Raw genomic sequence first — 27,292 nt, 5'->3', positions numbered from 1 at the left:
TTAGCAGATGGGTCACTGGTCCATTTCTCAACTCAGTAAAGTTAACCTGCAAGTGTCACAGATGCAGTTTCTCTGCCTGTTCTGGCTCCCCGTAACAGAGCAGCACTGCCCAAGTAGGTGCGTCTGCTTTGAAGGCTCACAGTTCCCTCGCTGGGTTCTTTACAGTGTGGAGTGCAGGACAGGGAGTGTTAGAAAGACCTTCTAGCTAGCAGATGTATGTAAGGCATGCTCACTAGCCTGGTTCTTGGGGAACAAGGTGGATCTTGTCTCCACTTGTCTGACTCTCGTGTTTCTCTTGATTGGTCCTGAAACTGGTCAGGTAACAGGGTTATGACACTTACCCCAAAAACTCCAAGCAAATATTCCAAAGTTTGACAAGAGAAGCCTTACATTCCTTGGTTCCAGACTGTCTACAATCCTGGTCGCTCTCCTTCCACATATTAGTTTGTGGATGTCCCACTTTGCAGACAACACTCCAAACAGAGCACAATTCTGCAATGAGCCTTGTGACCCAGAAGAGAGGCACTGTTACCAGCTCAGTCACTCTGGACACACTCTGCTACCAATGCTGGTAAGGGATATCTATCCACCCCTCTTCCTGCTGCCAGTGCCTCCTGGGCCTGCAGTCCCTAAAGCCTTTCCCACCCAGGATCTGGGGTGCCTCCAGGCTGTCTCTCACTCATGTGGGACTTAAGGTTGTTCTACAAGTCACTAGATTTGGCTCATTCGTCTCGAGATCTTCTAGGAGGCTGTGTCTATCATCCAGCAGACTCACCATCGCTCCCCGCTTCGTGTTATCTCTAACCACAGTGAAACGCAAGTGCCCAGAGACTGAAGATCTGCAAGGTGTCAGGCACAGTACAGCCAGGTATTCCCCTGGCCTTGGCCCTCCAACAAGCCAATGAGGCAAGTGTTCTATCCTTAGAATAAACCAGGGAGGCAGGTGTGACCATCTCCTGTTTTACAAATGAGGAAACTGAGGTTTTTAGAGGTGAAGGGTCTTCATGTATCATCGTGGCTCAAAAGAACACTGGATGGCTTCTACAGCCAGCACTGAGGCTGGAGTAGGGATGAACCCAGACACCCAGGCTCACCACCAGGAACCTCAATCCGGACAACCTCACTCAGATCTGTTGACACCTTTGGGCGAGGCCATTTAACCTGCAAACTTATCCAATGGCATCATCCAGCGTTTCTCCATTGCATTCTCCAGGAGATCATGCGTGGCTTTCTCAAATACCTTGATGAAAACCAGAGAGGCTTGACTCCTGGCATTCTCCTCACCTACCAGCCCCAAAGCCATTGTCGAAAAAAATGAAGCAAATCTGGTTCAGTCTGATCTTGGTGAGCCCATGCTAGGTTCTACTGACCACCATTCTTCCCTCTCACAGCTCTGGCCAAATGGCCTTAGACATGGTCTGGGGAACCATCACTAGCTGAGTCCAGGGGCAAGGCGATTCCTGTAGTGAGGTCTTGCCTGCTTCTCCAGCAAGCTGGTGGCAGGGGGGTGAGTTGACATAAAGATAAGGAAGCAAAACGACTCATCTGGCGGGAAGAGATCTGTCCGAACCACACCTGTCCCCCTTGCCCACTGTAATTCTGGAACGCTCCGCTGCTCTCAAACAGCACGCCTGGACTGCCTTCCTGAAGCACTCAGGAACTAGTGACAGGGAGCGACCGGGTACCCAGAAATTAACAGCCTGCATTTATTAAACTCTTACTATTTGCCAAGCCTTCTGCACAGGGCTGGGTTTACATGATCTCGTAAAATGCTTTAAAACTATTTTTAGACAAGAAATACATGCTCATAATTAAGAAATGAAATACTACAGAGGCTTATAATGAAAACCACCAGCTTCTGATAAAAATTAATCCCCTCCAACATAGTCCCCGAAGGCAACCTTTTCTAACTCTTTCCGTTTCTGGTTGTTTTGGTGGCTACTTCTCGAAGGATAGGATCCCCCTAATCTGCAAAAATATTGGCTGATGCAGATAGAATGATTGCTCCTCTTTACAGATGAAGAAATGGTGGCACACTGTGGCCTCAGGTCACCCAGGAGGGAAAGGGTAGAGTCTGGATTCAAACTGGTCTGCCCCCCTACCCCCCACCAGTCCTGCTCTTACACTTCACCCTCCACAGCTGACCTGTCTGGGGCCTGGTAAAGGACATGGCTCAGGTCACATCAGGCACCTAGACCCACAATGGCTTCTGAGATCACCTATGATCTAAAATCCCTCACGGTGGACATAGCTAAGTAACAACCTGGGATTACACCTAAGCGAGCTTTCTTCGCCCTGGGGAGGTTTGTTTTCAGCACTTCTATCTAGTCTCATCGGGTGTTTTCCCTCTTCTGGCCGCGTCAGCCATCTCTACCCTCTCTGTGACGAGACAGCTGCTGATGTGACTTCTGAGGGCAGGTCTCTGAAGCCCAGAGCCCTCTCACAGCTTCCTCACTCTCATCCTAGAAGATGGTACAAAAGGCATTTATCCTTCCTCTCTGCTAGGATGTTGCAAAAAAACAAAACAAAACAAAACGAAAAAAAGACCAGTCCCTTCCAGATTCAGGTTTCATAAAGAAAGGCTTTTCCTTTATTTTATGGTTATAGCTGGTGCTTGCGAAAACGTGTGTGCTGTGCAACATGTAACATCGACAGCTTTGTTAATAATATAGCGACTCGTTAGGAGCTCCACCCCAGACTAGTCAGGTTCAAATCTCAAGTAAGCGCGCCTACCAGCTCTGATACCCTGGCAAGCTACTACTCCCCTCGCTATAACTGATAATTCGGCTGTAAATCTGGAAGGAGTGTGCTGATGATTATGGGTTATGGATGATGAATCATGTGGGTTAACCCAAGTGCTCTGAACTCTGCTGACCAGGGCCAGTTCTTTCTACATGCTGTTATTACTTATTAGAACCCCTTTCCAACACCCTGCAGTTTACCCGAGGCATCTGCATGCATTGTATATGATCCTCGTATCTAAAAGGAGTCAGGACAGAAATGATTACTAGTCTCTGAAAAGGATTCAAAGGTATCACTATTCACCCCGTTTTGCAGATGAGTAAGTAAACTGAAAAAAAAAAAAAGGTAAGTGAGGTGCGCAAGGTGACAGGATGGCTCAGAGTCAGAAGCAGTCACTGAGATCCATTCGAACTCTCCTGCTAACAAGGCTGGGTGACTTTGGACAAGTCACTATACCTCTCTGAGCCTCACTCGTAAAATAAGAGGGCCTCATTTTACAGAAAGGCAATAACGCTGCAGTTAAGAGACGATATTCTGAGTCAGACTCTGGACTTGAATTAGGGGTCTTCCACGTATCACCTGGGTGACTTCAGGCAAATTACTTAATTTCCTGGTGCCTCAGTTTCCTCATTTGCAAAATGGGGTTACTAATAGAACCCACCCTACAAGGCAGTTATGAGAATTGAATGACTAAACCTGTGTTAACGTCTGGGGACAGGGCTGGGCACATGAAGAGCACAGCAAACATCAGCTATTACTACTGAGCCTTCCATGGCCAGGCCAGCTTCCTACACCCTGGTCTGCCCTAAGCCCCATGTGTCAGTGCCGTGAGCTCTCTCTTGACTGTGGGGCACTCACGGGGCAGGACGTCACCTGTGGCATCCAGGTTGGGTAGTCTCAGACCGGAGTGTTCATCTTTCAATCTAAATTCAAAGACCAGGGGCACCTTGGTGGCTCAGTCAGCAAAGCATCAGCCTTTGGCTCAGATCACGATCCCAAGGTCCTGGGATCAAGCCCCACATCAGGATCCCTGCTCAATGGGAAGCCTGCTTCTCCCTCTGCCTGCTGCTTCCCCTGCTTGCATGCACATGCTCTCTCTGTCAAATAAATAAAATCTTAAAAAAAAAAATTCAAAGACCATCTGCAAGTGCCTAACATTTCAATCTGAATGGAAAACCCAGTTTTTCTATCTCCACCTATAACCTTGACGATGGTGTTTTGCTTTCCTTCCCATAGAGTCTGGAAATCCTGAATAAATGTCAAAAAGAATTCACTGAGTCAACAAATATGTAATAGTATTAAAACTCTTAGGAGTGAACTATTTCCTACATTACCAGAAGCTTAAATGGATGAGATTTTCAATTTCACTACTCAGTAAATATGCCCATTTAGGGTCCAGGTGTTATGGCTTCAATTGGTAGTTAATCAGTCAGTGGAAATATCTGAGCCGGCCGAGGAGCCAGCATCCCCCCATACTTTGGTATCCCAACTGCAGCGAGCAGGGTGGCCGCAGACGCAGCAGCAGCTCCCACTCACCAATGCCTATTGTGTTTGCTGCCTCCCTTCACCCCACGGACCCCCTCCCCATCCCTCTCCACTCTGCTCGGTGGCCCCGGTGGGCTGTTCAGCAGGTATCCTTACCCCAGCGCTTCCAAGTGAGTTCTACCGGTGGGAAGAACCAGCACAGATCAAAGGACAGTGAGGTCCCACATTCACTCTGGGACTCGGAGCCAATGAATCTGTGCCTTCACTCTCCCATCTGCTAAATGGGACAAATAGGAATACCCCCATAGATGCGGCTTAAATGGTTTAGAAGAGTGGCCGGCCATAGTAGGCACATGGTGGTAAATGTTGGTTCTTACTATTAGCACATAACACAGCTTATCTTAAGCTCCAGTGGTCACCCCTCCTCTTGCCCCTGTGTTCTAGGCAGTTTTCATAAGTTTCTCTAATGCTTATACCACCCCTGAGGGAGAAGCATTATTGTGCCCATCTCTAAGGATTGAAAAACTGAGGCTTAAAGTCTAATCTGAGCCCCAGTTAGGTGGCCATGAAGCTGAGTTTCAAATTTCATACCTAGCTTTCACACCCAGGCTGAGTTGAATGCCCAGTGAAAAAGAGACATGCATCCACGGTTTCCCCAAAGCTTAAAGATGTGACAACAATCTCGTGTGACGACTACTCTGATAAGAAGAACAGTGGCCGTGACAATAGCCAAGGGCACCTGGATGGGTGTGTTAGTCAGGGAAGGCTTCCCGGAGGAGGTGATATTAACCCTCCTCCTAAACAACGCGGAGTTATTCTGGGAGATGAGGAAGACCGAATGGAATGTGTAAAGTCCAGAGGGAGAAGAAGAGAAGCAGCTTTTTCAAGAGCTGCAGACAGTTCAGAACTCTGGGAGCAGAGATCTGGGGGGGGGGCAGTTATGATGGGAGAGGGCTGGGACCCCTGCGCTGAGCAGCTGGGCCTTGCACACTGTCACGCCGGCATTTGCACTGGCGAGGCTTTCACAGAGCACACACTGGTCACCTGCCTGACAGTCACCTCCTTTAGTACAGGATGCCAATCTCAAACATGCACACCTAGCTTGGTGCTCCATCTGCAACAGGTGCTCAAGAAATGAGACTGACAACTCCAAAAAAATAAGAAGGATGGCACTGAGAGGCCCTCCTTAGGGTCTGAGCAGATGCTTCCCTTCCCCCTCCAGTGCCCTTCAGCCTCACTTCTAACAGTGACACCTGTGTTCCCCTGCTTGTGGTCTCTCTCTGGTTTCCAGGCCCACTCTGCTTCCTGAGTGGCAGGCCTGAAGGATGACAGCCACTTGTGGGGCAGCCCAGAGCAGTGGCTGATGGGTACCAGTGAGTCCTCGGCCAAGGGGCCCCCAGCCTCCACTGGCCCAGAGGTGCCCGTGGATTAAGCCCCAGATGCCCACCGTGGTCACCTGCTTGCAAGGGGTCCGTGCACACACAGGAGCTCCAGATCCTGTGCTCCAGTCCTGGCTCTGGATGCAGCAGCATATGCTCTCAGGAACATGGGCCTTCAAGGAGGCGGATCTGGGTGTGAGGCCAGACGGCACCATATGCAGGCAGGTGACCCCTATGGGAAGTCATGCGGCCTCCCTGCACCTCAGCTTGCTGGGCTGCTGTGATGTCTGAGTGTCAAAATGTAAGCAAAATACCTCGCTAAGCCAACCAAGGTTCCTCTCCCGTGTCTTTTTAGGAACTCCTGGTTTATGTTCTAGTTGCTTTCTATATACCGCCAGTCTAGCAATGATCTCATTCTACGGGCCTCGGATTTTGCATATTTGCCTCCTAGGAGATTGGAGGCGCCAAGAAGAGGGGTTAGAGTTTTACTCAGCCTGGCATCCCCAGCATTTAGCACCACACCTGGCATGTAGCAAGCATTCAGTGAATGTTTGTTGAATGCATGTGTGACAACAGTGAAAGAGTAAAGAGCACCCACCAGGGAGGGTGGGGCCTCTGGAGCATTTGCTCACTGGTGGGATCTCAGGGCTGAGCCCTACTATGTGCTAGGCATCGTCCTCCGTGCTTAAAACTGTGGTCAACCTTCAGGCCTCCGTCATGGGGTGGCTTACAGAGGGAGAAGGCAGGGATCCTCAGCCCAGGCTGCCAGCAGACTCACCTGGGGAAGCTTTTACAGAGTCTCTCCCAAGATCCTGATTGAATTACCTGGGGTGGGGCCTGGCTTTGGGATTTTTCTTAAAAAAGCTTCTCAGGTGAATATAATGTGCTGCTAGGGTGGAGCACCAGTGGGATCAAGAGAGAAAAACGAAATCACATCAGAGAATGAAGAGGGTTGTGAAGAAAACAACCAAGAATGTGGTTTGCCCCCCCCCCCCCCATGGCTCTCAGAGGGAGGGCGCGGTCTCGCCCTGCAGGAAGCATTTGGCAGCATCTGAGGGTGCTTTGGGTCCCAGGAGCTGGAGGAAAGGTGCCACTGGCGTCTGGTACTGGCATCTGGTAGACGAGGACCAGGGAAGCCACTACACACCTTTCCAGGCACAAAACAGCCCCTGCGACAAAGAAAAATCTGACCCCAAAGGTTGGCGGTGCTGAGATAGAGCAACCCTGGCCTAGAGGGGCAGGGGGTGGAGGCCAGTTCAGGGAAGGCTTCCCAGTGGAGGGAACAGCAGAGCCGAGAAGGGAGTCTCTGGAGGAAGCGACTAGAAGCACTGAATGTGAGGTGGGCCCGGAGCCACCATCACAGCCTTGAATAGAAAGACGCCAGATGGTAAAAACCACCAAGTCTGGCTCACACCACCTACTAACCTAAGAGCCCTCGCACCTCTGCTCCTGGCGTCATGTTTTGGGGTTGTTTGCTGGGGTGGGGTGGGGGAAGGGAAAGGGAAATCCTGCTGCTTTTGCTTGGCTGCTTTCACTTTTAAGTCCCCACCCTCCTTCGAGGCTCAGAACGGAAAAGGGGGGGAAGGAGAGGGTGTCGATTCCCGCTGACCACTCAGAAGTCCCCAACACCACCTGCAGGCCCACTTCCTCCTCTCCTCCTAAAGCATCTCCCGCTGCCACCCCCTGGTCTCCCAAAAGCTCTAGCTGCGGGGGAAGGGAGCCTTCTTTGGACACATCCTGCCAGCTTCCCCCAGCCCTGGGAGAAGTGATTTCCCAAGAGAAACAGGGATCCACAGAGCCGTAAATAAACACGGCATTCCAGAGGAGGAGGGGTGGAAGGGCAGGCCGGGCCAGCTTTGCCCCCCTCACGGAGAAGGCCCATTAATTTTTCCAGCCAGGCACCCAGGACCTGAGAACCTGCCAGCACCCCGCCCCCCGCCCCCCATAGCCGCCCCTTCTGGATGCTTCCCTGTAAATCAGTTGCAGACCCACTGCCTTGGGAGTTTGGACTATCAGCAGCTGCGTGGAGCAGGCTGCTTGCTCAACACCACGTGGGTTTTCCAAGGAAACGTCACCATAGTTCCATGGGCCATTTCGGTGGAAAGTCGAGTTCTTTTGTACAAGGCTTCCAGAAAGATCTGAGTCAACAGGCTGCGGCAAGGGAGTCAGGGTGGCAGCTGGCTTCTGACAGGTAGCCCTACCTGCACAAGTCCTGGCAACCTGGAGCGGATAGACCCTACCCTGCAGACTGCGGAGGAGAAAAGTGACTTGAAGGTTGTTAGGCCACCCCCGCTTTACAAGGAGGGAAACTGAGGCTCGTGAGGGAAAGAATGACCTGCCCTAAGTCAGCAGGTAGTGTGGGTGGCTGAGCTGGGTGACCCCAGGCCTCTTGATCCGCATCTGTGCATGGAATTTCAGGCCACACGTTCATTCCAGAATAGTGGAAAAATTCCATGTCGACTCATCTGAAGGGAAAGACGACTGTCCAGAACTGATAGCCATCTTCCTCCAAAGCTGCGTTTGAGGGGTGGGGGGAGGACACCAAACATCTCTACTTCCTTAGTTTCTAGAGTTCTCTTCTGAAATGGAAACATTCCCCTGTGTTCCCAGAGTCCCCAAATATAAGCTCCGTGTCAAAATCCTGCGTGAGAGGAAAGATCCCAACCTATAAAACTCATTTCACAAAAAGGGGTATTATGGGAAATTTGCAGGAATATATTTAACTCAAGTAATTATTTTTGTTAAAAACGATACTTTGCCCACTATACCCTGAGAGTTTTATTATAGGTACCCATAATGAAGTAGGTAATTAGCTATAAACAGTGCCTCTCTGCAAACCTAGGATTAAGAATTTTCTCATGGATTGTAATTTTGAACAAACACAACATAGTCTCTTCATTCATTGAATGTCTGGATTTGCAGAGTTGAGTATAACTCGGAACTTAAAAAACTATTAGTTCAATGCATGTTTTCTATTAAAGTTGCGCACAATACCCATGTCCTGTCAAGCAAAAGACTCAAAAATACTATACTTTTTAGCTGTACTATGGTTCAGCTGTGTGTGTGTGTGTGTGTGTGTGTGTGTGTGTGTGTGAACACCTGTCTACACATGATAGGACTTCCAGTGGCAGGTTTTTCTTTTGTTTTTACAAGTCTTTCAGGCAAGCCTCTCCCCTGGTCTTCACCTGGGGGGAGGAAACCTGTATTCTTTGTTCTTTTGCTCTCGCAGTTTAATATGTTTTCTTCCTCTGTCCCTCCCACTCTGCCTCCCCAGCCGCCACTGCTCTCTCTGCTCCTTTGGGAGAAGACTTGGCTCTTAAGTGACCACTAGCTATTCTCTTGACTCATGCAAGCTTTTGCTGTTAACCTGCACTTAGGGTTACTGATAGCACATGGTGCAAAGATGTTTCATTAGTTGCCAGAACAAATGACCCATGTGCCAAATCTCCAACAGCTTGTGTCCCAGATACAGGTCACTGTGGGTTCACTGGTGCTGCCTGCTTCAGAAATTCCACAAATATTTACTGAGCAACTACTCTGCACGAGGGGTGGCCACTACAGCTTGGAGCTCCACTGTGCTGTCCGGGACACACTTACCACCCCTCCCAGGAGGGGTTGGAGGCTTGGCACCAGCTTCTCTTGGAGGGTGCCTAGCAGAGCAGGAAAGCTAGAGGCCACCACCATCCCGGGTACCATGACCATGTGAACCCAAGACAGGAGAGGAGGGTGGGATGGCATGGAGCCAGGATGAGAGGCATAATGCTGGCTGGTGTCTTCTGTGGTCAAGGTCATCTGACCTGCAAGACACACGGACTCTAGTTACACTGGATGAGCTAGAGGAGTCAAAGGCATTTTGTTTTTCCCATAAGTAAATTCAAATGCCTGTTATTCATGCAAAGCAAAGGTTGGTGGGCGGCAGGAGGACAAGATTCCTCCAGGATTTCAGAATGAGGGAGGCTGCCCACACCTCGGGATCCAGCCCGGTCACCTAGACAGAAAGCTTCTCACAGTCAGTCTGGAACATCGAGCCCCGCAGGCTCCCTCACTGGATTATCAGGGTCACTAAAACCAAGTCTTCCCCTCCCAGGAGATAACCGAGACACACTATGACTTTCTGGGGACCAAACTCCATAATTTAAGCCCTGAGTGAAAAAATGTGAAGTTCTCAGAACCACTTAATAGATAGACATACATAGGAATCTATCTCTCCCACCAACACCACCCAACCCTGGAAGTCTAAAATGATTAGCTTTGCCAGAGAACTTGGCAAAAAATACTGAAAAACAAGCAAGAAAACCACACACACACACACACACACAGAGTGAAACACAAGCAAAAAGCACAGGGTTGTAGCCCAGGTTTCACTGCTAGAAATCTGATGTTATACGTGTCCTTTACCTTCTCTGTGATGGAGGGAAGAATGGCTGCTGCTTTAACCACTCCCTCAAATCTGGGGGTTAGGGGGGAGATGGGGCTGTCAGGTCTCTTGCCCTGAGCACCTGGGGTAGTGAAAAGGCGTATTGGTCAGAGGTGTCAAGTGCCTATGAGAGTAAAACACTGTATCCTTAACACTTCCTGAATGGAAGTTGCAGAAGAGGGAGCAACACTTTTTGTATCATTGGTAAAATCTGTTGTTCTGGAGCAAGCTTTGATATTGAAACATTTTAAAGAAGGAGAAGGGCCTGGAACATTTCACAACCTAGAGAGAGCCCAGGCTTCCTCTACTACAAACCCTCAGAGGCTTGGACTAGGTAATCTCAAATGTTGGCTTTATTTTTGGTTGGCTGACTGAAGACAGGATCTAGAGCAGCCGCTGGGCTGGTTAATCAAAGGATCAACTGGTTGAAGAGGGTTTCACTTTCCAAGCAGAGCCCAGGTGACACGTGCCTTGTTTCTGAAGCCAAAACTTAAATACATGGTCATTCCTGGGCAGGAATGATCAAGGTTCTGAAGGTTCTCTTTCAAAGGTTTTTTTTTTTTTTAAATCTGGAAAGTCCCACAGAGAAATGAATAGGTCCAGATTGAAGCAGTATCTCATCCACCACTGTAGTATCCCCAATATTTAGCATGGTGTCTGATGCAAAGTAGGTACTTGACTATTTCCTGTATGGATAAACAGTGTCCAGCATCCATAACACTTCTGGTGCACCTTGGAATGGAGAGGCATTGCTGAATACCCCCAGAGCATTCAATGACCTGCGTGAATGGCACCGCCACTTAATCCCTGGCCTTTCCTGCATCCCTCAACGTACTCCCAACCTTGCAAATTGAGTGTTGGGTGGAGAATCAGCTAGATCGGCCTGTGAAGCTGGCCTCTGTCCTTTCCTAGCTGTGTCACTTCCCAGAGCCTCAGAGTTTCCTTATCTTTTACATGCTGATAATCAGGCCTCTCTCAGGAGGAAAGTAAGAGTAAGGACCTCCTAGGGGAATTGGGTGGGGTACGTACATTAATCCACATACAGCTGAGAATCTGCCTAGCACATTGCATGTTTGAAGTAAATGGGGGCTGTCGGAGTGACTCTTGGGCTCAGCATCATGGTGAGCACATGGCCGTAACTATGGGCTCACTCATGTTCATTTTCTTTATGCCGCACTGGATGTTCAATGTAAAACCAAATTGTACTGTACGAAATATAAGAAAGGTAAATATGTTGCAAAAATTTCTTCTTTTTAATGTTCGGTGGTCTTTCCGTGTATCAGGAGCACTCCACATCCCACCGGGTGAGACAACTGAGCACTGTCCTTAGAGCCCCAAATGGCATACGTGTCGGGAAGCTCTGTTCAAGTCGGGGCTTTGCCACCGATCCTCTTTACTCCCTGATACTTGGCAAGGCTGAGAGGAACAATGATTTGCTGAAGTATCACAGCCAGTCCTGGGCTTCATGGGATAGGTATATCTAATACTCCACCAAACATTCACATGCCGCTCCCTACCTCTTGATGCCCCCAATACCCTGGCTTTCCAGCATCCTAGACTTAGGTGAGGTCCTATGAGTTGAGGGGATACCTTTAAAGAGTGCATTTGTGGCCCTTTAATTTTCTTTTCCTATGCTCCTGCAGCCTGAAAGCCAATTGTTTCAAATGATGTGGCTACCAAATCAAAGCCGCCTGGATCCCTAAGTCCCAGTTTGGAAGAAAGCCACCCTGATGAGCTGCTGGCCTTCAGTGAGCTTCCTAAGAGCAAGAGAGAAACCTTGCTTTATTAAGGCAGTAGGATATTGGGGTTTGCTTGTCACAGCATCATAGGTTAGCCTAACTTGACTACTCATGTATCTTTATTCAGTGCCATTCCGGACAGATCATGCATGTTTGTCAGAATAGCCAGTTATTCTCCACCACACACACAACAGACTGAAATCTCAGTGAGACTATTTTCCCGTGACATAAGATGGCCCAGCAAGATTATGAAGATTTAGCAAATGTGGCCATCTCTCTTGTGACAGGTATTTTTTTCTTCCCTCGGGGAGGGGGATGGGATTTGGCGACAAAACTGCAAGAGGGCAAGAATGAAAAGCTGCATTCATGCCAAGAAGCACCTTGGAAAGGAAAAAAAAATGCTCCTGTTAGTAATTTTACCTGTGCAGCTTTTCATAAGCAAAATCTTCAACTCTGGAAGGAAATGCAGAACTAGTGTCCCTGGTATCCTATTTGCTAAGCCACTTAACAAAGAGATTTTTTATTTTTTTTTTTTGTAATCTCTGTACTCAACATGTGGCTCAAACCCACGACTCTGAGATCAAGAGTTGCACATTCTTCCAATTGAGCCAGCCAGGCGTCCCAACACCAGCTCTTAACACTCCAGCATTGTGATGTGGCAAGTCCCTGGGGTCTGATGTCACTCAGACCCAGCTTTCAATCGCAGCTTGGCCATTTCCTGTATAACTCAGGCAAGTTAATTTCTTGAAACTTCCATTTCCTCATCCATAAAATAGGTATAAAAACGCCTACCACGTGGGGTCTTTGGGAGAATTAAATAATTTAAAACAAGGTAGAGTATATAACATGCTTGGTTCAATGGTTGGCATGTAGCAGGCATTCAGTTTGTTTCCTTCCTCTCTATTACCTGTTTTACAATAGAGTTTGATCTCAAGTTCAGACTTGGCAAAAAAAAAAAAAAAAAGGCAGTTTAATATTGGAAGTAGTGGAAAGACCATGCACCACCACCTGTGATATTGCCATAGATGCCATATGGGAAGGTGAAGACAGTGTTTCCAAGAGGATACAGAGGGTACAGACCAGCCAGAGGGAGGAAGTGGGTCCAGCCTGCACACACAGGCCAGAGGTCCAGACAAAGCAGTGGGGCTGAGCCAGTGAGGCAGGGAGTTTGGCCAAAAGATCCTGAATCTGGGACACAACCAACTTGGGACGGGACGGAAGCTTCCTCTACTGCTTCCTGTGACAAAATGGTCCAGGGACGGCCCGGGACCTGCCACCAGGGGCAGCAGCGGGCAGCAAAGCATTTTGCTAACTTGTTCTGACCTGGAGCACAGGCTCCCAAACAGTCTCAGGTGAAAAGGTCCTTTACTCATCCATATAACAATCCAGTAACATGACATTCATTTTGAACCTATGAAGTGGGCCAGCCTTGTGCTGGTGCTGGGAACACAGAGACAAATAGTAAACTCTCCCTTGGGGTGCAGGGGTGACTCATAGTTTTTAGGGAGACAGACATGCAAACATATAAAATTCCATGTACTAAGATTTCTAAGACATTATTTCCATGGCACACTAGCCTCTTGGAGGAGGGAACAAGTTATCTCTCTAGCAGGAATAAGTAGGTCTTGCTAAGTTTGGGGGATGAGTCTTTCCAGAGAAAAGGATCTATGTGTGGAAAGGAACAAGAAGAGAGGATGGCACATGAGGTTTAGGGATCAGTCTTGCGGGGCTGAAGTGTGGGGCATTGGACAGGGGGGCAACTGGTTACAGCAGAATGTGCCTGGTAGGTGGAGGCCAGATCTCAAAGAGCCACCACACTAGGGTCAGGGATGTGTGAACTTGATCCTACAAGTTCGAAGTTATTAAGTGGCAGTCCTCATTAGAATGGACTTAGAAAAGCATGTGGAAAATAAAATTGTTTTTGAATGCCTTTAGACTGGGCATATTCATCCCACTTTCCACTGGGCTGATGCTTTCCACTTTGACCTCCTCACCACTTCCTACCGCCCTATACTTCACCACTTCACTCTTGTATACAACCTGCAAAGCCCCCGAAAGCATTCGGGTTTGTGACTCCTGGACAACCAGTGACATGGGGAGGATTTTAGGAGGATAATGAAACAACATGAAATTGGTGTTTCAGAAGCACACATTTCTATCATTTCTGTAACTGGCACGTATTTTCTATATCTGGAAACCTTGACGTTGATTCCACGAATCGCCTACCAGGGTCAGTCAGTACACCCCCTCCCAACCCTGAAAGAGCAGTAGGCTGATCTGGTTATAACCAGGGCCCTTTCTCCCAGCTGGGGAAAACCAGGGGACTGTCAATTCAGCAGAAAGGACCCGAAGCCACCCTTCTCTGGCTCACCTTAGCCTCAAGCATTATCCATCAGGTATTTTCACACATCTGGGAGCACAAGAATCACACCCTGGCTTTGGAGGTAGCAGAGCCAGACACAGCGTGTCTACAGCCCAGCCAGGGGAGACCAGAAGCTCCAGCAGAGCTGGTGCTGGACTCTGTGGACAGGACCCACTACCCCCAGACTGGCTAAGCAGGTCTGAGGAGAGCCTGGATGGCCAGTTCCTTCATCCCAGGCCACATCATGTTCACTGGGTGATGGCCCCTTCTGTGGGGTAGGGGTGTGGCACCTAGTCATAGATCCAAGCATGAGGATATCCCTCAAACTATAGTGACTCAGAGGCAGCCTCACAGTACAGAAGGTCAGAGATACGTCAGTGATAACAAAACAGTATGAGCCAGCATTTCTAGGGCACTGCCTAAGTGTCAGGTGCTGTGCTAAGTATTTTACAGGTGTTATCTCTTGTAATTCACACAGTGACCCTGAGAGCAGGGTTCCACCCTTGCAAGTCCAGCTAGGGCAGCTGTGTAGAGCAACAAATGTACACACTCTCCCCAGGACACAAAGTTGAAGGGGGCACTCCCTCTCAGGTGTGGACCTCACACTTGCCACAGCCTGACAACCAGCATCATCTTAAATTTTGCACACTCAACACCTCACTTGCTTCCCCCTGGTCCAGGTCCTGGGTAGTGTGCTGGTCAGGCTGGCGTGTGAATCCTGCTCCTCTGCCCTCTAGCCACGTGACTGCCCTTCCCCAACCTGTGGTCAGTTTCCTTTCCTGTAAAATAGGGCTTACGACCATGCCAAGGGTTGGCAAAGATGTCAAGAAATCAGAACCCTCGTACCCTGCTGGTGGGAATGTGAAATGGTGCTGCCACAGTGGAGAACAGTGAGGCAGCTTCTCAGAAAGTGAAACATGCAGTGACCATCTAACCCGGCAATTCCGCTCCTGGGGGTCTTCCCACGGGAAGTGAAAACACACAAATGTTCACAGCAGCATTACAATGCTGTGGAATGGATGTGGAAACCCGACTGCTGACAGGTGAATGGATAAACGAAATAGGGGCTGAACTGTATTCCCTCCCCAATTCATACATTGAAGCTCTATCCCTAGTGCCCTCGAATGTGACTATATTTGGAGACAGGGTCTTTAAAGAGGCAATAAAGTTAGAATGAAGCCATTAATGTGGGCCCTAACCCAATCTGACAGGTGTCCTCATCAGAGGAAATTTGGACACATGGAAGGACACCAGGGAAGGCCACGTGAGGCCATGTGAGAAGGCAGCCATCCGCAAGCCAAGGAGAGCGGCCTCAGAAGCAATCGAATGTGCTTACACTTTGATCTTGAATGTCCAGCCTCCAGAACTATGGGAAAATAAATGTCTGTTGTTGAAGCCACCCCGTCTGTGGCATTCTGTTACGGCAGCCCTTGCAGACACAGCCACACAACGGAATACGATTGAGCCATGAAAACAATGAAGTACTGATGCACTGTAACACGGATGAGCCTCCAGGACCCTATGCTAAATGAAAGACATTAAATAGGAAAGACCACATATTATATGGTTTCTCCAATATGGGAGATCTGTAGAGGCAGAAAGTAGAACAGATGGCCTAGGCTTGGGGAAGGGGGCTGCAGAGAGGGCTGGGCCATGACGGCTAATGGGCACAGTATCTCTTTTTGAGATGATGGAAATGTTCTAAAATTAGATTGTTGTGATGGCTACACAAATGTAAATACACTAAAAATCAATTAATCGTACACTTTATAAATGGGTGAGTTTTAAGGTGTGCCCGTCACACCTTCAGTTCATTTCAAATATAGGCTAATGCTAACACCACGTCCAGAGCTGCACAGGGCCTGGCACCCAGCACCCTATATATTATAATCGGTACTTCTATATATGCTCAAGTACCTGCTGCTCAGTTGAAAGTTGCCTGAAGTGCCTCAAATTCCTTTAATGTTAGGGGGACTTCAGGGAAACTAACCTGGGCAGCCCCTGGTGATCCTGTGTCCCTAAGTGACCTGTCCCTGTCCACAGAGGACTCCCAATCAGCCAGTGATGGCTACAGCATACCTGAGGTGGATAAAACTGCTCCACTCTTGGATTCCATAGACCTGCGTTGCATCCTGCCTCTGTCCTCACACTACCCGCTCCGCAGGGTCACTCACCTGGGCTCTGCTGTGACGATGTGATGGTGTGAGGTGCCTACACACAGTTGGTATTCCAGAAATTGGTGTGTGGGGGGGAGGAACTACGCATGAGAAAGCCCTATGCCAAGCCCCAAATGCACGTGCATCCTTGTGTCACCCTTGGCGGCGGCTGGCCACTGGGCCATTCGTTGTCATCAGGGCCGGGGGGGCCACAGGTGCACGCAGGGCGGGAGAGGCTGCCCGTGGCCCAGTGTGGAGAGCACCGGGTGCCAGGGAAGGCTGCCTGGCTCCCAGAAACCCTGGGCAAGGGGCTTCCCGCTCCACTCTTCCTCACCTGTTAAAGAGATAAGACTTCTTCTATCTCTGGGACTTTCACGAACTAACCCACAAATAGTGCTCAGCACTGTGCCTACAGTGTCAGCATGATGACCACTGTGGTTGCTAAGTGCCAATGACGGAGGACATCCAGTGCGCAGGGACAGGGACGCCACTTTCCTCCTCTGGCAGGTGCTAAGTGTGTGCTGATTGGACGGAGGGAAAGAAGTGGGCAAAGAAGAGGTTAGGGAAGGCCCAAGGAAACAAGAGCTGCAAGCTAGACCGTATAGACGAGGAAGAGTGATATATTGCCATGTGATCGTGTAATCTTGGGCAAATTCGCTTACCTCTCTGGGGCTCAGTTTCCCTACATTGGGCTAGGTGCTCCCTAAGGTTCCTTCCAGCTAGAACATCCCTTGATCCTGCTATTGCACATGCTGCTATGAGATTCATCCCCTGCTCCCCGACCTGTTCCTCCAGAGATCCCAGAGGGCATTAGACTTTGCACCAGAAGACTCATAAATCCCATTTCTGAAAGTGCTGAAGTCAGGCCCTGTTCGATTTCACAGTGCCGAGTACAGCCCTCCGTCTTTGGGATGCCTACCATTAGCCCACGGCGTGATCCAAATGGTCTCTACCCTGTGGCTCTGTGTGCCCAAGAGCCCTTGCTCTTGGAGACAATGTGAACTCTTCAGCTCTCCTGAGCTGTGTGGCTCTGGCAGACGTTCCCTGCGTGCTCGCAATTAATCCTGTGACACAAAGTTCCTCAGAAGAGGGTAACAGGCCTTTCTACAGGACGGCCAACCCTCAGCAGCTCTGCTAGGGGAGGTTCCGTGAGGATCTGTGCTTCTCTCCGCTGCTGCCTGGAGCCACCCCCGTCCCTTCCCCTAAATTTCTTGGCCAGGGGGGCAGTGCATATCTCCCCACTTCCCAGTGCCCTCCACAAAAAAGCAAAAACACACCTTATCCCTACCAGCATTCTGGCCTCTCTCTGCCCCTTCCGGGCCACCGCCCCCCCCCCCCCCCCACCCAACAACTTGGCTATGACATCCAGCTCCGACCAGACTGTGTGCAAATATCTTAAAGGAGCTGTTTCCAAAAAGGCAAGGGTGCAGCACAAATGAAAATAATTTCTAAATGTCCTCCTCCGCAGGCTCAGGAGATTCCGTGGGGGCTCTGGGTACACCCGGGGGCTGGGGGAGCCTGAGATGGCTTTGTCGTTACAGCAGTTCGGCTCAGTCTTGTATTTTAAGAACAGCGGGAAAGTATTATCAGCTGAAAGGAGTTTTCTGTGCGCTATTTAACTAAATGGCTCTGCAGCTGGAGAGAGCCATAGGCAGACGTGTTATGATTCAAGGGCTCCCAATTACAATGATCCTCTTTTATTGTATAAAAACAGCAACACAGCCATCTCCACCCTCCCAACGCCCGCTCCCTCCATCTCCTTCCCCCATTGGCTGGCAAGGTCGTTCAGCATCCCGAAAGTAGCACCCAGATTCTCCATGGTCCCCAGGAGTGCAGTCCCCCCGGGACTCCTTCTCCCTACAGCCAAGGAGAGGGTGGAAAGGGTGCAGTGCCCTCTGAAGAATGTTCTCTTAGACACTGATGGAGGCTTTAGAGTTGTCTCTCTTGGGGTGGGTGGTGGTGGTGGGGTAGTTGGAGGACTAGGGATTAGAAGCATGGATTTTGGAAAGCTCTTCTGTTTTGACTAAACTTACACACACACACACACACACACACACACACACATACTCATGCACGCATGCACACCCACACCCTTACACCCCTCTAGCAAAAAAGCAATCAGACTGCCCAGAAACATGGTTCTAAAGCTGCCCCTTCTCATCATACTTCCATCCTGGGGCAGGGCACCTCCAGAAGACTTCAGAAAGACCTGGGGACAGCGACGAACATGAGCCTTGGGACCAGACTGATGTGAGTTCGAATCCTGACTTGGCTCCCTCCTCTCTGTGGCCTCCAGCAAGCACCTAACCTTTCTGAGCTTTGGTTTCCTGTCTTTGCAATGGGGCTACCCTCCTTCTCTGGCAGCACCCCTCATGGTCACACTGAGCGACACAGTGAAAGGAAAGTGTTTAGCAGAGTGCCCGGTACATAGCAGGCGTTCAGTTTGGGGGAGTGTTGCTGTTCCTCGGGTGGCAACACCATGTGTTTGCGGTGTTGTCTGGGTGCACAGGGAGCTTAGTGCCATCTCACCAGTCAGGGTAGATGAGGCAAGGGGTGAGGGGCAAGACAGCTGGGGGGCGGGGATGAATGTCAGCCCCACCAAGGAGGGTTTTTCTTGAGTCTTTCTGCAGCGCTGATGTACAGCATCGTGTTTGCACAGCCCATGAATGCATGAGTGCATGCTGCTTCCTCGCTTTAGACTTCTGGCCCTTTCTCGGTCTTCTGCAGGTGTTCTGGAGTCTAAAGCTGCAGTTGCAGCCACCCAACCAGGCCACCGAGAACCTATAGCCCAGGAAGTCTTGTTCATGCCTTCCCTATTCCCTTCTCAACAGTGGGCTTCTTCTCTCTCCCAGAGTCTGTCCTGGGCCCCCCACAGGGACAGTTCCCTCCCAAAGGAGGAGCTAACTCGACTTGGCTACTCTCTGAGGCCCTGGGGTGACATGAATCTACTCCCCACACAGAAAGAAGTTGACAGCAAATGGTTCCCAGGATTTTGCTGGTTTTCCCCTGTAGGGTAAACCCAGCATGGCTTTAAACCCCAAAGTAAACCCATAATATAGTTCTCACTTTTCTGTCCCAGACCAAGCCCGTGTGCCCCCAAAACATACCACAAATCTCTTATACCAGAGTGAATGCCCAGATCATACTCCTTAACATCGATCCCCCCGTGGATCAATCGTACAGGCACTTCATTCACTGCAGATTCTCTGTGGTAACTACTATTGCAGTGAAACACTGTGTAATAAGATTTAATCTCCACTAAGTGTTTCTAGTACTAGTGGGCTGGGGGGGGGGGGGCAAAAGGAGGAAGAATGTGTGGGAACTGTGGCTTTTAAATGGTAAATTGTTCACGGGGGGGGGGGGGGGGGTAGGGACAGGTGTCAGCCAGAACCAGTGTTTGGGGGCCTTTTTATATTCCACTTTAAACTTTTAAAGACAACATACTGTTGTCAGGACCATCTTTCTCCTCAGGGGTCTACACTCGCACAGGTACACTCACACCATTGCCAACCAAGCCCTCTCAAAAACGCATGACTATAAGCATAGAAACAGGAAATAGATTGTGGGTGGATGCTCTTAAAATCACAACCTGTTCCATGTAGGGTGGGGGCCTTCCAGAATGGTGGGGGAGGGGAATCAGGGGGGATTTTTCTTTTTCAGTTAAAAAATGAAACTACCTTGTCAATACTAAAAGCAAAGTCTACTTGATTGCTACCACAGGAGCATGTGAGTAGCCAAGCATCCTTTTAGAACTGCGCTGTCTGGATTTGACCATGACACAGCACATTACAGTACCTGAATACTGCACCAGGGTCTCACTGCGATATTCCGGGAAGGCTTTCCATTTCAGTGGTTGCTCAGACCTGCCACCAACCAGTGCGTATGCACATGGCAGGGGAGGGAGGAGGACACAATGAGATGGGGACAGTCTGGTCTTGGAATCAATGATAAAGATCCATGTATGTTAATCACTTTGCACCTCAAGGATACAATAAGGTCACATGCCAGAGGTCATGGGGCAGTGACCATGATGATGCTGGTGGTGATGATGGTGACAATAGGAGGTGTGTCCTGAACACAGTGTTAGGTGCTGTGCTAAGCCCTTTCTTTCATAAATTTCTTCTCAAGCTGCACAATAACCCCTAATACTGGTGGGGGTTCTAACACCCAGCTATTAGAACAATCTTCATTTTCGGGATGAGGAAATTGAGGTCTCGAGAGATAAGTAACAGCTCAAAGTCATAAAGCTAATAAACTGAGCAGAGAATCAGGGATGTCAGTCCTTGCTGGAGGATCCAGAGTGGGGAAAACCTGACAGAAGGGCCTCTGATGTCATCCCCTTGATTTAAAGCAAAGGTGAAGCAGGGGGCCTGGGTGGCTCTATCCGTTAGGCGTCTGACTCTCGAGTTCAGCTCAGGTCATGATCTCAGGATCAGGGGATCGAACCCTGCTTTGGACTCTGTGCTCAGTAGGGGGTCTGCTTGGGATTCTCTCCCCCCTTTCCTCACCCCCACCCCAGCTTACACACTGAAGCTCTCTCTCTCTCTCTCTAATAAATCCTTAAAAAATTAGAGCAAAAGTGAAGGGTCATGGCCAAAGTTATTCTGCTGATGCAGGTAGGACCCAGGTATCCGATGGTCAGGAGAGAGGCCAAGTGGGGTGCTCGGGGGAATAATGGTACCTACCTCCACGGTTTTCAGTTCTGCTGAGATACGACAAGGGAGAGCTAGTAATAGTTGACTAACATCAGGTTAACTTTGGATTCCTATTGGCAAGACCTAAAAGAAATCTCCCCATCTCCTTCCCTTTCTTATTGTACTCTCTTCTTTCCGCCCTAAGGTAAAACTGGGCCCCTGTCCAAAACTTTCCAGAACTCATTTGAAGTAAGAACCAAGCTGATTAGTCGGCACAAGACACACTACTGTCCCTTCTTAGAAACCAACCGTAGCTCCCCAGTACCTATGGATTAAAAGCCAACCTCCTTCACGTCCATCCCCAAGTCTGGCATCATCTCTTCGCACAACCTTCCCTGCATCCCCTTCTCCACCTCCTCAGAATACGCACAGCTCCCAGGACACAGTTTTGCCTTCACCAGGAACACCTGTCTTCCTCTTCTCCTCTTAGGCCATTCTTTATGCACCAACTCAACAACCATTCCACCGTTCACCCCAATTTGCTCAGGGCAGCAATGTGCCTACCCCCCCAAATGCATGATTGTCCCTCCCTGGGTGGCCGGGTGGCACAGCTCTGGTCGATGACCGAGGGACACAAGTCCCGGAGAGGCAGCTCTTCCCAGATGAAACAGTGAAGCCATACAGGTAAATGTTCTAAGCCTCACTCATCCTGCTCTCTTCCCTGGGATGGAGATGTGAAGCCTGGAGACACAGCAACCACCTTCTCCCCTCAAGAACACAGACCTGGGGCCAAAGGCCTATACCTAAGAAGGATGGCATAGTGGAGAGGCAGAGCCTGGGTCCCCAGGACAGCGGAGGCATCACCCCCACTCTCCTTTCTCCCTGTCCCAAACAAGTAAGCCCCCCTCCCGTTAAGCGGCCGGTAGTTAGGATTTCTGCTGCTACCAGCTGAATGCAATCATATCCGACACACCTCCAGACATTGTTCCTTGTCATTCCATGGGTCAGTTGAGATGCTACCCCCTTTAGGAAATCCTCCACGATTCCCTCGGAGCACAGTAATGACGCTCCCACAGCAGTTGCTTTTCTCAATTACAGCACTTAGTTAATCCTGCTTGATTTGGCCTGTCCTGCAGCTCAGATTCCTAGGGGGTAGGGGGTCCGGATCCTGCCAGCCTCTCCTAGGGCCTGGAGCAGTGTTTTGCATTGAGGTTGGGGGAGCTTTATGCCACCAGTACTTCGATAATGTCTAGAGCGGTGCACTGGGGCACAAAGTGTGCGCATTTTGGGGTCTGGCGCTCCGCTTACTAACTGGTCTTGGGCAGGCTGCAGAACCTATCTGTGCCTCTGCTTCCTCATCTATAAAAGACGGTGACAGTACTTACCCCACAGGGTTGTCAGGAAGACAAAATAATCATAAGCACTTACAAGGGATCTTGGCATATAAAAATGTTTAATGACTGCACTCTTATTAGGATGATTATTATAGCGGCTGAATGAACAAATAAATCAACACATAGCTGCTAAATTAACGAGTAAGGGAGTGAAGCCCAGGAAAGTTCTGGAGTTCGGACCCCCAGGCAGTGGTCACTGTTCCTTCTTTTTCATACCTGCACCTGTCCCTTTACTTTTTCGTATAATGAGGACTCCCCATACCCCAGAGCTGCCATATGGAGGGTATTGAAATAAGGCCTGGCTTGGCACACTGACTTCATTTTTTTTACTCTGCAGCTTGGGACAAATTTCTTCACCCTTCTGAGCCTCCGGTTTCTTCAACTGTAAACTGCGGATAATCACAGTACTTATCTCACAGGCTTTTGGTGGGAATTAACTCATAAAGCCTGTAGAATATAAAGCATCGTGCTGGCGTACTAAAACAGTAAATGTCAGCAACCATTATCAAACATTGTCCTTATTCTTTTTGTCAAACGCGTGGCATCCCACTCAATCACACGGCCCTGGTGTAGAGGAGACAGTTGAGAGGGGTTCCCTTTCTGCAGGTCAAGATGCACCGCATTTACATCCGGAGAATACCTTTCTCGAGTACCAACAAACCCTGTCATTTTGATCTTTTCCTCTCAATGGGGATTGGTTCATGTATCACATTTACCCTGAATCCTTGGCTTCTGAAATTCCCCTTAAGAAGCTGTTAACTTCAGGTGGAACCTCACTGACATCAAACCTAGCCAGAAGGCACATGTGCACACAAGAACAATCAAAGCATGGCTTTTCAACACCAACAAGATTCCCACAGATCACGGGTCCAGTTACTGTCAGGTGCATTTCAATCTTGTCGAGTGCTTCTCCCCCCCCCTCCGGAAAAGAAGAAGTGTGTATATACAGCTTTATATAATTTTCCCTTTAAAGTTGAATCAAAACCTTTATGTTAGTTCCATTCAAGCACTTGAGGGCTCCATTAATCTATTTTTACTTTTAAACATGCCATTTTACAAGATATTTATTCCACTTGGTTGTCATCCAAATGCGTCTTGACATTGCTGCCCTGGGACTGAACTGCTTAAACTCAGGGCCCTCATAAATAGAAAATCACCTTTTGACTGAAATCTTGAAGGGCTCTCAGAAGCTCACCCCTTCACTTCAACAGGCATTAATTTCTGCTCTACATAAAGGAGTGTGTGTGTGTGTGTGTGTGTGTGTGTGTGTGTGTGTGAGGGGGGGGGGTTAACAGGGTAAGTGTGGGAGGTCTGAGCTACCCAAGGGATTAAGGGGAGGGATTCCTGCCCCTCCAAATCCTGCCCAACGGGGCCTGCTGCTGACTTGACCCAAGATGCATCAGGTAGGGGAAGAACTCTAGGGCCTGGCAAGACTCAGAGGACGCCAGGGGTCCGCAGGCCAATGCCTCTCTCCCAGGGGATGGGTCCAGGGAAAGTCAGCGTCCCCCCACCTCTGCTCCCCACCGCCCGGACAAACAAAAGGCAGTCCCCAAACTGGAAGGCAGAGACCCCACTGGCTTTGAAGCCGATCAATCAGGTGGAAGCCGGAGCAAATCACAACTTGGCTTCCCCAAGTTTTCTCCCCAGCCTTGACGAGCACCGAGAGAGAGAGAGAGAGAGAGAGAGAGAGAGAGAGAGAGAGAGAGAGAGAGAGAGAGAGAGAGAGAGAGCGCGCTCCGCAGGCTCCGGGGCCGAGGGGACCGTCCTGGGATGCTCACTGGCTCCCAACTTTCCGCTCCTCTCCGTCTCCGCAGCCTCCTGCAGAGGGAGGGCGGGGGGAGAGGGCAAGTTTGCAGGGGCGAGGACACCAAGTCCCGGGGAGGCCACAAAGACGCCGCAACACCAACAAAGATGAGCCGCTCTCTCGTGGGGCGGACGCCAGCGCCAGCTGCCGCTCCGGGGGCGAGCGTGGGCGCATCGGCGGGCAGAGGCGGGCGTGGGCCGGCCGGCGGCGGCGGCGGCGGACCGCGGCCCCCGGCCCCCCCCCCGCCCTCCCCTACCCCCCCTCCGCTCCCCTGCCCTGCCCTCCGCTCCCTCCCCTCCCCCACTCGCGGGCGCCCCGCCACCTGAGCCGGCCGCTCCCGCCCTGCCCCCGGCAGGTAGCTCGCGCGGCCGCCCGCAGCCACCGGCGGCGCCGAGAGCAGAGGCAGCTCAGCCCACGGCGTCATGCTTCCTGCCACCACAGGACGGCGAATCGTCACCGGGAGAGGGGAGAAGAGGGGAGCGCGGGGAGCGCGGGGGAGGGCGGGCGGGCGGGCGGCTCGCACACGCAGCCCCGCGCCTGCCGAACCCGCCGGCCCGGCCCGGCCCCGGCCCCCCCCCGGCCCCGGCCCCGGCCCCGTCCCGCCGGAGGCCCCGCGGGACCTGCCCCGCCTGCACAAAGCGCCGCGCCCGGGCCCGGAGGGAGGGAGACGGCCGCGAAATAAATAAATAAATAAAAACAGAGTCGGGTCTACGTAACGCCCTGTCGAAAGCGGACGCCATATTTTTTTGTGGCTTATGTCGACATAGGGAAACGTAGACATGTTTTTCCTCCTCCTCCTCCTCCTCCTCGCTCCGGCTCGCGTTTATCCAAACTTGTCATCAAAACTCTTAAAAAAAAAAAAAATCTCCCCCCGCCCCCCCCCCAGGCTACCCCCACCCCCCACCGCCAGCTCCGGATCCTCTTCTTTCCTCCCACCCTGCAAAAGGGCTCGCACCCTCCCCCCGCCCCCCCGCACCTCCTCCCCCGCCCCCCCCTTTCCAATCACAAGCCCCGGCCAAGTCCCATTAACAACACGTTTTCGGGAGCCGCGGCGGCGGCGGCGGCGGCGGTGGGAAAGTTGCGCTGGAGTGGCCGGCGCCCGGCGTGCGGGGCTCGGGGCTGGCGGCGCCGGGCGGGGGGTGCCGGGCGCCGAGGCGAAGTTTCTTACCTGCGCCGGGGCCGGGGACGCGGGGACCCGGGCTGGGAGCGCGGAGACGCGGCACGGGCGTTCCAAAATGGAACTCTGCTGGCTCCCCCCACCCACTCCCCACTCCCCACCGGGCGCCGGGCTCCGTGGGAAAGAGGGGCACGGCCGGCCTGCCAGACAGACGGACAGGAGAAGCCCCCGGAGACGGGGAACAGCGGCCAAAAAATTTTAAAAAGGGGAAAAAAAAAAAAAAAAAAAGAAGGGAAAAAAAAAGGGGAAAAAAAAATGTCTCGATCAGTGGGGAATCTACGCCAAAACCCACATGATCTGTAACGTCAGCATGCGTATTTGCATACGATACCACCACCCGAGCTGCCACCCGGGCTCGGGTTCCGCAGAAAGTTACAAAGTGAAATTCAGCCCCCTCCGGAGACGCCGGCGAAATGTCATTTTCAGGCGGGAGCTGGGGGTGGGGGGGGCTGGCCCCGGAGGCGCTGGTTACTAGCCGAGGTCGGTCGTGGTGGTTGGGGGGGGGGGGGGGCAGTAAATTAACTTAAAAGTCTGAGCCCAGTAACGGACTCGGTGGAATTTCTGCGAGGGGAGGAGGGGGAGGCGCGAGCGAGATCATTGAATATTAAGCACGACCCGGCCCGGCGGCCGCGGCCAAACCCTCCCGGTGCAATACCCATTTTCTTTATGAAAAGTTCAAGGTGTCACTGATGAGCTCAACAAACTGTTGATCCTGACCACGTGGAGTGGCAGACAGAGGGACCGCGGGGCGCGGCTGCTGGCCCCGAGCCGGCTGGCACCCCAGACCCCGCGTCCCTCTCCCCGCGCCGGGGGCCGCGCGCGCGGGTGGGGCCGCCCCGCGCGCCCAGGGCGCCGCCTGCGCTTTCTCGCGTCTTTGGGCTCCGGGAGATAACAACCAAAAAAATAAAATAAAAATAAAAATAAAAATAAATTTTTTTTTTAAAGCGAGATACGTTTTGCTCCTGGAATAGTAATAAGAGGGCTTCGGGTAGGGAGGGTGACAGAGGGGGGCCCCCCCACTTATATAACGACTTGAAACGAGAGGACTTTTGCTGGGGAGATTCGGAGGTTTGCGCTTGCGCCAGGTCTGAGGTTGGTTAAAGATCCTCAAACTTTTTTCCCCTTAAGCGCCAATAAACAAACAGGCGCCCCGGGAGCGGACTTAAACTCCTGCCGGGCCGGCGTTCGCTGGGATTCTCAGACTCGAAGAAATGCACGCCCCTGCGGCGCTCGCCCGGGGAGGGAGTCCCTCGGAAGCAGGGCGGGTCGCTTGCGGAGCTGGGACCTTGGCGTTCCCGGCGGGGACAGGTCCCTAAGCGCCCCCCCAGCCCCCCCGGCCCCGGCCCCGGCCCCAGCACGGCTCCCCGCGGGCGTCTTGGAGTAAAGGCGGGCCCGGATCTCGCTGCCCTTCGCCCGCGGCCTCGGTGCCGCGAACTTGCGCTCTGGGCGCGGCGTTCCTGCCCCAGCGCTGCGCTAAGGAGCCCTGAGGAATTCGGGATCCGGGGGACGCTTCGGAATCTCACGGGGCAACCTGTCTGCGCCTCGCACTCCTGCCCGGACGGACCCGTTGCCCCTCCAAGGGCCGCTCGCTGCGGCAGCCTTTGCCTTGCCCGGTGGGAGTTGGGCGCGAGCGCGCGCGAGCGGGGCGGGGGCCAAGGGATGTGGCCGGGGTCTCCTCCTGACAGTCTGAGCGCGGCGAGGACACAAAGGGAGCCGGGGGCTGGGAGGCTCTGCGGAGTCCCCGCCCGCCCCAGGATTAGCAGGCGCGGAGCGTCGGGGCTTCCCGGCCAGCCTCAGCTCCGGGGAATTAGAACGAACTCTAGCGGCGGTTTGCGACTCAGCTCCGGGCGCCGGGGCAGCAACAGGTGGCCGAGCGCGGCGGAGCGGCCGGAGGCGGGCGGGGGCCCTGGGGTGGGGACGCTGCCCTGGCGGTGGCCGCGTGGCCCACCATCGGCTGACCTTCTGACACTTTGGTTTCTTAGGCTGGGGAGAGGAGACTGGGC

General features: G+C 51.6%; 1 protein-coding gene across 3 annotated transcripts in view; it reads right to left on the bottom strand.

Annotated features, from left to right (window-relative positions):
* The window catches only part of ZHX2 (zinc fingers and homeoboxes 2), a 162,068-nt gene extending 136,271 nt beyond the window's left edge, over window positions 1-25,797 (bottom strand). For 2 of the 3 annotated variants that reach the window (XM_035696437.2, XM_049092695.1), the window contains exon 1: window positions 25,281-25,795. The gene's annotated coding sequence lies outside the window, so the exon portion shown is untranslated. Of the gene's footprint in view, window positions 1-25,280 lie in introns of all 3 variants that reach the window. The other variant, XM_049092694.1, reaches the window with a different exon arrangement.
* Window positions 25,798-27,292: the final 1,495 nt, after the last annotated feature.

Source organism: Canis lupus, chromosome 13 (assembly GCF_003254725.2).
Source record: "Canis lupus dingo isolate Sandy chromosome 13, ASM325472v2, whole genome shotgun sequence".
In the NCBI taxonomy this organism is placed as follows: Eukaryota; Metazoa; Chordata; class Mammalia; order Carnivora; family Canidae; genus Canis; species Canis lupus.
This window is presented reverse-complemented; position numbering and strand designations above follow the sequence as displayed.